A 10,652-nucleotide genomic window follows, 5' to 3' on the forward strand; every position below is an offset into this window, starting at 1 on the left:
TTCAAGAGAGAGCTAGATAGAGCTCTTAAGGATAGTGGGGTTAGGGGGTATGGGGAGAAGGCAGGAACGGGGTACTGATTGAGAATGATCAGCCATGATCATATTGAATGGCGGTGCTGGCTCGAAGGGCCGAATGGCCTCCTCCTGCACCTATTGTCTATTGTCTATTGTGCTTTCTTGGTCGTCGCTTCAATATGGGTGGTTCAGCTGAACACCAGGACACGAGGTTCTTCGTCTCCTTCCTGTCTCCGTCTTATCATTATCTGATATTCGGCCCACAACGGGGGTGTCGTCTGCAAATTTGTAAATTGAATTAGATTTGTACACGGCTGCACGGTCGTGGGTGTACAAGGAGCAAAGAAGGCAGGTGAGAACGAAACCTTTGTGGAGCACCAGTATTGAGGATTATCGTAGAGGATGATTTGTCCCCTTTCCTCTCTGATTGGGGTCTGTTGGTCAGGAAGTTACAGTCTCCCCCCTCACCTGTATCCACCTATCACTTGACAGGAGCCTCCATCTAACTTTTACAATTTTCTTCCCCCCCCCCTACTCCATCAGCACAAAGAAGTGTCCCGACCCAAAACGTCATCTGTCCACTTCCCTCCACTGATGCTGCCTGACCCGCTGAGTTTTGTGTTTCGGGTTTTGCTAAAGTTTCCAGCATCACTAGTCAGTCGCTTCTCATAAGTCCGTAAGGGTGGAGGCCAAGTCATTGGGTATTTTTCAAAGCGGAGATTGACAGTTCTTGATTAGTAAGGGTGTTCAAGGTTTATGGGGAGATGGCAGGAGGATGGGGTTGAGGGGGAAAGATAGATCAGCCATGATTGAATGGCAGAGTAGACTCGAAGGGCCAAGTGGCCTGATTCTGCTCCTGTGACTTATGAAGTTATGCTGAACCAAGTTGTACTGCAAGGGGTTTGTGCTTGGAACTGTGTGATTTTTGTGATTTAAAAACAAAGCACTGGGAGATGACAGCAGCTCAGGCAGAATCGGGAGAGAGAAAAGCAGCAAATATTTTGGCTCAATGCATTTCATCAGCATCTGCCAACCTTCATTGTGCATGAAGACACGGGCACTGGGCATCGGCCACATTATTAACCTATGCTGTACACTCACCCGAATATTCAAGTCAACATCGTGATCAGTAAGGGCAGAAAAATGAAGAGTTTTATCTACATCACGTACTCCAATTGTGCAAAATGGTTTTGTTGTAAGTTGTCATTACGGGTGAAATCAACCCATAATTATCAGGTGGTAATATTCCATTTTTGTTGTTGTTAGGTATAAACATGCTAAAAAATACCAAGTATCCTCAAATAGTCAAATGTCACATAGGGCAACACCCCAACCACAGATTGTTTTCCCTCCTCCCATCTGGGAGGCGCTACAGGTCTCTCCGTTCCCGGACCTGCAGGTTCAGGAACAGCTTCTTTCCTGCGGTCGTTACCTTACTTAACTCTGCGCTTCGGTGATTGCTGCCATCCCCCACCCACCCCCCCTCGGGCACTCGTCCCATCAGTGACTGATTTCGCTCACCGGAATTTCCACTACCGCTACTGTGCATATATATATATATTATATGTTTTATTATTCCATCACATGCACTCTGGTTAAGATGCTAACTGCATTTCATTGTCTCTGTACTTGTACACTGCACAATGACAATAAAGTTTGTATTGTATTGTGTTGTACAAAGTGGTTGAGTTACTGCCTCACAGCGCCAGAGATCCAGGTTCGATCCTGACTTCAGGTGCTGTCTGTGTGGAGTTTGTATGTTCTCCCCGTGACTGCATGGGTTTTCTCCCGGTGCTCCGGTTTCCTTCCACGTTCCTGAGACGTGCAGGTTTGTTGGTTAATTGGCCCTCTGTAAACTGCTCCGAATGTGCAGGGAGTGGATGAGAAAGTGGGATAACATGGTACGAGTGTGAATGGGTGATCGATGGTTGGCGTGGACTTGGAGGGCCGAAGGGCCTGTTTCCATGCTGTATCTCTAATGTCTAAAGTAAAATTCCCAACTACAGACAATCAGACCCCAGCAACCAGCCTGGGTGGACACACAAATTACCTGCACAATTGGATCCACTGGCCAGAAAGAGAAATCGCCTGTTGTTTTGCTCCAAATACAGTCATAGTGTCAGACAGCACGGAAACAGGCCCATCGGCCCAACTTGTCAATACCCCGTCTAAGCTAGTGCCACCTGCCCTGCGTTTGGCCCATCTATATACTAAAACTCTCGTTTGTTTGTTTGTTCCTGAACTACAGGCAAAACGGTACACGATAGCACGACAATTTTAGGCCCACCTTACTCACCGTCGTCCCTTTAATGCTAATGGAGAAGTTTCATTGAAATTGGTGTTATGTTTTTAGTTATTCACATTTTACGGTTTAAATCTATCTCCTTGGGAGGGAGGGAGGGAGGGAGGGAGGGAGGGAGGGAGGGAGGGAAGGGAGGGGTTGAGGAGGGAGGATTTGATGGAGTGGGGGGAGGGGAAGGGAGGGAAGGGGAGGAGGGGGGAGGGGAGGAGTGGAGGGAAGGGGGGAGTGGTGGGGGGAGAGGGTGCTGCACCAATGCAGGAATGGTTTGGGCCCAACGGGTCCACTTGGTCTAGTGTATTCCTCTAAAAGTGGGGCACCAATTATTGATGATAACGTCTTGTCTGGTGAAGGCAGTGTCATTCTACCATCGTTTCAGTTTTATAACCTGCAACTATGCTGCAGAATTCAAGCATATGTAAATTCTACCAGACTAATTGCCTACCAACAGGGAAAAAGGAATTAGGCCGAAAACTCAACAGCCATTATGTTGTCAGTAACCTATTGATTTCTTTTTTATATAGCAAGAGAGTAATCAGAAGTTAAATACCATTGGGTTTAAAAGCAATACGGTGTTAATCTAACTGATTAGCCTTGGCTTCAAGTGAGTTGCAGTATTAAAGGGTTGCAGTGATCAATGCAGAAGGGTTTTAATGACCTTCTTGGAATAAAAAGGACCACTAGTGTATTGGACAGCTTGGAGGTTGCTGGAGGCATCAAGCTTGCAGTTTTCAGGAGACATTAACTCAGAAAACATGACAGTAAAAAACTGATGATGCGACATTAATATATTTTTACAGAATGGAAATAATGAGCGGGCGGAAGAATGTGTTCCTTGAAAGCTCAATTTGATATTTTAAAATGTCCCTTGTTGAGATGGACCTGTCATGTCATTGCAATGTTAGCTTCATTATTGACCAGGGGGAGTTCAACGAGATCTGGGTGTCCTAGTGCATCAGTCAATGAAAGGAAGCATGCAGGTTCAGCAGGCAGTGAAGAAAGCCAATGGAATGTTGGCCTTCGTAACAAGAGGAGTTGAGTATAGGAGCAAAGAGGTCCTTCTACAGTTGTACCGGGCCCTGGTGGGACCGCACCTGGAGTACTGTGTGCAGTTTTGGTCTCCAAATTTGAGGAAGGATATTCTTGCTATGGAGGGCGTGCAGCGTAGGTTCACTAGATTAATTCCCGGAATGGCGGGACTGTCGTATGTTGAAAGGCTGGAGCGATTGGGCTTGTATACACTGGAATTTAGAAGGATGAGGGGGGATCTTATTGAAACATATAAGATAATTAGGGGATTGGACACATTAGAGGCAGATAACATGTTCCCAATGTTGGGGGAGTCCAGAACAAGGGGCCACAGTTTGAGAATAAGGGGTAGGCCATTTAGAACGGAGATGAGGAAGAACTTTTTCAGTCAGAGGGTGGTAAAGGTGTGGAATTCTCTGCCTCAGAAGGCAGTGGAGGCCAGTTCGTTGGATGCTTTCAAGAGAGAGCTGGATAGAGCTCTTAAGGATAGCGGAGTGAGGGGGTATGGGGAGAAGGCAGGAACGGGGTACTGATTGATAGTGATCAGCCATGATCGCATTGAATGGCGGTGCTGGCTCGAAGGGCTGAATGGCCTACTCCTGCACCTATTGTCTATTGTCTATTGTCTATTGACCATGTGTAACTGTCATAGTAATTAATTGGCACAAATGGGTACAGAAGCCAACTACAATGGAGGTTGGATAGTATAAAACATGGACTAATTAGGTCTCTTCTGAAAGACTTCTCTGCCTGTGTTAGATGGTTTAGCAGGATGTTATAATAAGGTGAGGTTGGACCGACCTGGATTGTTTTCTCTGGAGCGCTGGAGGCCAATTAACACACAAACCCGCATGTCTATGGGACGTGGGAGGAAACCCACGCAGTCACAGGGCGAACGTGCATATTCCACACACTCACATACAACACCCAAGGTCAGGATTGAAGCCGGGTCTCTGGCGCTGAGAGGCAGCAGCTCTACCAGCCGCGCCACAGTGCCGCCTTGCGTAATTTGCAAGCTCGTCATTCTAACGTGCTGCCAAATCGTTTCTCAGCCATTCCCTTCAGTGTCTACACATTCCCAGTGTCTACACATATAACCCGCTCTTTTTAACATCTACAGGTTTTTTTTGCTGAGTAAGTTACCTATCTCTCTTGTCCTGTGGGGGTGCTGTTATGCAACAGGCTCTGAAAATGGATGTGAGCTTCCAATCTGCATCTAACTCACCTTGTTTGACTGCCTGGTACTTTATCTCCACCTCCCCTTCACACTTATCCTTTCTCACGAACCAGCTGAATTTATCAATCAAATTACCCAGGTGAATTACAAGGTTATATTCAGATAATGATATAATTTATATTAAGCATGAATTTCAGTGACTTTCTTTATGACAGATGGTTTAAATGAATCTACTTTAATATATCTGTGCACAGAACCTTTGGCTCATTACATATCCTGCTGCATGTATATCATATCATATATATACAGCCGGAAACAGGCCTTTTCGGCCCTCCAAGTCCGTGCCGCCCAGCGATCCCCGTACATTAACACTATCCTACACCCACTAGGGACAATTTAAAAAAAAAAAATTTTTAAACATTTACCCAGCCAATTAACCTACATACCTTAACGTCTTTGGAGTGTGGGAGGAAACCGAAGATCTCGGAGAAAACCCACGCAGGTCACGGGGAGAACGTACAAACTCCTTACAGTGCAGCACCCGTAGTCAGGATCGAACCTGAGTCTCCGGCGCTGCATTCGCTGTAAAGCAGCAACTCTACCGCTGTGCTATCGTGCCGCTTAACTCTCATTTCTAATTTTTTCCAGGGTTATTAATCTCCCTTAATTATGCAATGATAATATTATTTCTGCATTGTTTTATACAGTGACAGTTAACATTTTCTTCCATGTTTATTTTCTGTTTGCCCGGATCTATACGTTCTTATGTTCTTCCTCTCATAAGTTCATAGTTCGTTGGAGCCCAATGAGACCATCCGACCCATCATGTCTACTCCTCCATTCAATCATGGCTGATCTGTCTTTCCCTCACAACCCCACTCTCCTGCCTTCTCCCCACCCCCTTTGACACCGTTTACTAACCAAGAACCTATCGATATCTGCTTTAAAAATACTCATTGATGGCCACCACTGTGGCAATGAATTCCACAGAATCACCGTACTCTAAAGAAATTCTGCCTCTTCTCCTTTGTAAAGGTATGTTCTTTTATTCTGAGGCTGTGCCCTCTGGTCCTGGACTCTCCCACTATTGGGAACATCCTCTCCACATCCACTCTGTTCCTCCCGCCCTCTCTTTCTTCCTATCTTTCTTTTTATGTTACATTTGTTTTTCCATGGCTTCCTAATATATTCTTCATAAGAGTGTATGGCAATCTCGACCCGAAACATCGCCTATTCTTTTTCTCCAGCGTCTGAAGAAGAGTCTTGACCTGAAACGTCACCTGTTCCTTTCCTCCAGGGATACTGCCTGACCGCTGAGTTACTCCAGCATTTTGTGTCCATCTTTGATGTAAACCAGTATCTGCTGTTCCTTCCAACCAGTTGTATTACCCACTTGATCACCGACCTCACTCACAGACATCACTTGCAATGCAGTTGGTACGCCGGCTATTTCATGCAATTTGGTTAAATTCCTCGCACCTCACCGAGAGAATCCAAGACAAACATCCGGTCAAACGTGGTAATGGCATGCGCTTACAGATTCAAAAGCAGTCCTGATTTAAGGAAGCTTCAAATGGTCTCAATCGTCCATTCACACAAACCTTCAGTGTTAGCTCATTCAAGGTCGATGCTAGGAAACATACCATTATTAACATTTCACAAAGGCAGAAGGAATGTTTTCACAACGAGCGGAGAGATATCCTGATAATCTAACGAGGTTTTCATTGTGGATGTGCTTGTGGTTGTCATGGTGGTTACATTCGTACAAACCCCGAGTGTCTGAAGAAGGGTCCCGACCTGAAGCTTCACCATTTCGTGCTCTCCAGAGATGGTTGGGAAGGAACTGCAGATGCTGGTTTCAACCAAAGATAGACGCAAAATGCTCCAGAGATGCTGCCTGACCCGTTGAGTTACTCCAGCATTTTGGGTCTATCTTTGGTATAAACCAGAATCTGCAGCTCCCTTTTATTAAACCTCATGTTATGTTCATTCAAACGATGGAAAGTGTACAGTTGTCAATGGCAATGGATGGACCAAGGGATTGGTAATAGATTCATCTGTTTCGAGCTACTTCTGTGTGAAATTACAAAGTGAGTCAAAGTTATGATGTCAATCTCCTGTTTGTCTCTGTTGTGAATTGTAAACAAAAATTGATATTTTTTCTCTTTTTTTGTATACTCTTAATTTGGAATAATCAGGCAGGAAAGCATGTTTAAAGTTATTTGAAGTTGATGATTAAAATATAATCGCAAGCTCGGTTTGATTTTGTGCGTATATTTTGTTGTTTATTGATGATCCCTGCTCAAGTAAGAAAGACATTTGGGAGAAACACTGGTGCAGTTGTTAGAGCCGCTGCCTCACAGCGCCAGAGGCCCGGGTTCGATCCTGACCTCGGGTGCAGTCTGTGCGGAGTTTGCACGTTCTTCCTGTGACCACGTGCGTTTCCTCTGGGTGTTCTATTTTCCTCCCACATCCCAAAGATGTGCTGGTTTGAGGGTAAATTATCCCTCTACAAATAGCCCCTAGTGTGTTGGGGACCGATGAGCAAGTGGGATGACATAGAACTAGTGTCAACAGGTGATCGATGGCTGACGTGGACACAGTGGGCTGAATGGCCTGTTTCCATGCTGTATCGATAAACTAAATTTTAACTTTATTTATCATAGTTACAAAAACCTTTGCACAGGCAGTTTTCCAAAAGTTGCTTCCAGAGATTCCTACTTTCCATCTGTGCATTTGCTCTTTGCATTGGAAACAAGTCCTGTTTTCACTTCTAAATATGTAATGCATGTAACTGTAAATATAAATAGTTTGTCCGCATCACCCTTTACACACATAAGCTGGGGTGTAGTCCCGATCTTCCAACCAATCTCATTGTGGACGTTGGACCGTTTCTCTGTAACTGTATGGCACAGTGGTGCAGCGGTAGAGTTTCTGCCATACAGTACCAGAGACCCAGGTCTGATCGTGCTACGGGTGCTGTCTGTATGGAGTTTGTACGTTCTCCCTGTGACCATGTGGGTATTCACCAGGCGCCTTGTTTTCCTCCCACATTCCAAAGATGTTCAGGTTTGTAGGTTAATTGGCTGCTGTAAATTCACCCTAGTGTGCAGGATAGAACTAGTGTAGGTGTGATCGCTGGTCGGAACGGACTAAATGGACGGACGGCCTGTTTCCATGCTGCTGTTGTTCGTCCTTCGGGTTCGAAGATGACCATGACTTCACTTTCAGTTGGAGGATTGGTGACTGTGGGTCTGGAAGTGACTGGTGAGGCCAATCCGGGCCCGGAAGGCATGCCCACATGCTGTAAAACTAACAGTGTAGCACTACAATGCTGTAAAAACTACATTCTGCACTCTGCTATTTTTCTCTTCACATTATCTGCTGTGCTTGAGTGTGGCTCGATTGTACTAGTGTATGGTATGATCAGGTTTGACTGGAGAGCACGCAAACAAAAGCTTTTCACTGTTTAAAAATACAGAGTGGAAACAGGCTCTTTGGCCCACCGAGTCCACGCCAACCAAGATCACTGAAGAAGGGTCTCGACCCGAAACGTCACCTATTCCTTCTCTCCTGAGATGCTGCCTGACCCGCTGAGTTACTCCAGCATTTTGTGATACACTTGTATACTAGTTCTATGTTATCCCAGTTTTGCATCCGACACACTAGGGACATCTATAGCAGCCAATTAACCTGGCGCTGTGAGGCAGCAACTCCAATGCTGTGTCACTGTGCTGCCCTGGTAGTGAAATCCTTACAACGTGGCCAAGTGGACAGTTGGCAGCGTTCATGTCCAGTGCATTTATTTTGTCGGCAGTTTGACCACAAACAATGCAAAAGAATTTAGTCTTCAACCTTCAATATCCCATCAAAGTTCCGCTGACCAATTGATACTTGCTGCAGATTGTATCAAACACAATGCCCCAGTTTAATATTTGCCACAAAATCATAAATGTTCATTTATTTATTACGTCATCAAGATCAATATGCAAAATGGATTGTAACAACAAGGCACTGCAGATGCTGGTTTGCAAAAGACACAAAGTGCTGGAGTAACTCAATGGGTCAGGCAGCATCTCTGTAGAAAGAGGATGGGTGACATTTTGGGTCGGATCCCTTCTTCAGACTGACTGTACGATAGATGCTCTATCTCTGTAGAAAAGACCCTCTGTTTATTGGCATAGCATGCGGCTATTGTTCTGATAGATTCATTGAACTTCCCATTTAATATGACGCTCGTGGTCTATTGTGCAAAATGTGGCGGCTTATCAAATGGTTCTGTTTCATCTACGGGTGGATGAAAACAGACAAAGCATTATCAATCTGCATCATCCCTAGGCATGCTCTGACATTTCTGTTGGCAATTGGAAAATGCCTGCATTGCAGTCATACTTGGCACATCAATATTTCATTATTACCTCTGTAAAGTTGGAACTGTTTTCCATTAACACCTTCCCTTTTCTTGGCAAGCATACGATGGATGCTGCTAAGTGCCAGTTCAAATGCTAACTGCTCCAATAATGCTGGCTGTGTGTCATCAACACGAGGGGAAGTCAAGCAATCTTTAACATGAAAATAAAAGATATTTACTACGTAGCAACACCAGTTTAGTTTAGTGATACAGCGCGGAAACAGGCCCTTTGGCCCACTGAGTCCGTACCGACCAGCGACCCCGCGAAATAGCACTATCCTACACACTCTAGGGACAATTTTACATTAATGCCAAGCCAATTAACCTACAAAGCTGTATGTCTTTGTAGTTGTGGGAGGAAAACCACACGGTCATGGGGAGAACATACAAACTCTGTACCGACGGTACCCACAGTCGGGATCGAACCCGGGTCCCTGGCGCCATGTGCGCTGTAAGGCAGCAACTCTACCACTGCGCCACCGTGCAGCCATGTGGTGGTTGGTGGTTTACAATAAAAGACACAAAGTGCTGGAGTAACTCGGCAGGTCAGGCAGCACCTCTGGTAAACATGTATTCTCACGTTTTCTCTCCCCCTTCCCCCCTGTCCCTTTCCACCTATATTCCTTTCTCTCGCTTCACTATTCACACCTCTCCTATCCTTATCTCACACTAACTGTCTTTTCATCTCTGATCTTTGTCCAAGAATCTCCCATTCAAAACCCCCTCACCTGTATCCACCTATCACTTGCCAGGCTTTGCCCCGCCCCCCACTTCTCTTTCAGCTTTCTTCCCCCACCCCTCACCACAATCTCTGAAGAAGGGTCCAGACCCGAAACGTCACCTATCCCTGTTGTCCGGAGATACTGCCTGACCCGTTGCGTTACTCCAGCTCATTGCATCATATTTACAGTCTATTTATTTGTTTGCAGAATTGAAAGCATAAACCAAAGACAGCCTTATATTCTTCTGGCTTTTTAATAATAAATATTCCAAATAGACATGGATAGGAAAGATCCCGAAGTATATATGCCAAATGTGGCCAGATGGGACGAGCTTAGATTGGGCACCTTGGGCAGCATGGACAAGTTAGGGTGGCACAGCAGTGCAGTGGTAGAATTGCCTCCTTCCCGCGCCAGAGACCCCGTTTTGATCCTGACTACGGGTGCTGTCTGTATGGAGTTTGCACGTTCTCCCTGTGACTGCATGGTTTTCTCCGGGTGCTCCAGTTTCCTCCAACATTCCAAAGACCTATAGGTTTGTAGGTTAATTGGCTTCTGTAAATTGCCCCCAGATTGTAGGATAGAACTAGTGTGTGGGGTGATCAATAGTCGACGTGGGCCAAAGGGCCTGTTTCCATTCTGTATCTTGAACCTAAACTAAACTAAATTGGGTCATGAGGTCATAAGGAATAGGAGTAGAATTAGGCCATTCGGCCCATCAAGTCTACTCCACCATTCAATCATGGTTGATCTATTTCTCCCTCCTAACCATGTGCTCCTACTCTGGGCAAGGGACTGTGTGCATCTACCCGATCTATTCCCCTCATGATTTTATACAGGGTCGAAGGGCCTGTTTTCGTGCTGTTTGAGTGTAGTTTGTTGTCACGTGGACAGTGGGTACAGTGATCAGCACTTGTTGCGTGCTAACCAGTCAGCAGAAAGACCATACATGATCACAATCTAAATGGATATTTACTAATATTTATTCTGCACGCGTTATTT

General features: G+C 45.4%; 1 protein-coding gene across 6 annotated transcripts in view; it reads left to right on the plus strand.

The window, feature by feature from the left end:
* Positions 1-10,652, plus strand: part of LOC144605454 (copine-8-like) — a 299,949-nt gene that overhangs the window by 118,853 nt on the left and 170,444 nt on the right. The window lies entirely within an intron of this gene.

This window comes from Rhinoraja longicauda, chromosome 24 (genome assembly GCF_053455715.1).
Source record: "Rhinoraja longicauda isolate Sanriku21f chromosome 24, sRhiLon1.1, whole genome shotgun sequence".
NCBI classification, from domain to species: domain Eukaryota; kingdom Metazoa; phylum Chordata; class Chondrichthyes; order Rajiformes; family Arhynchobatidae; genus Rhinoraja; species Rhinoraja longicauda.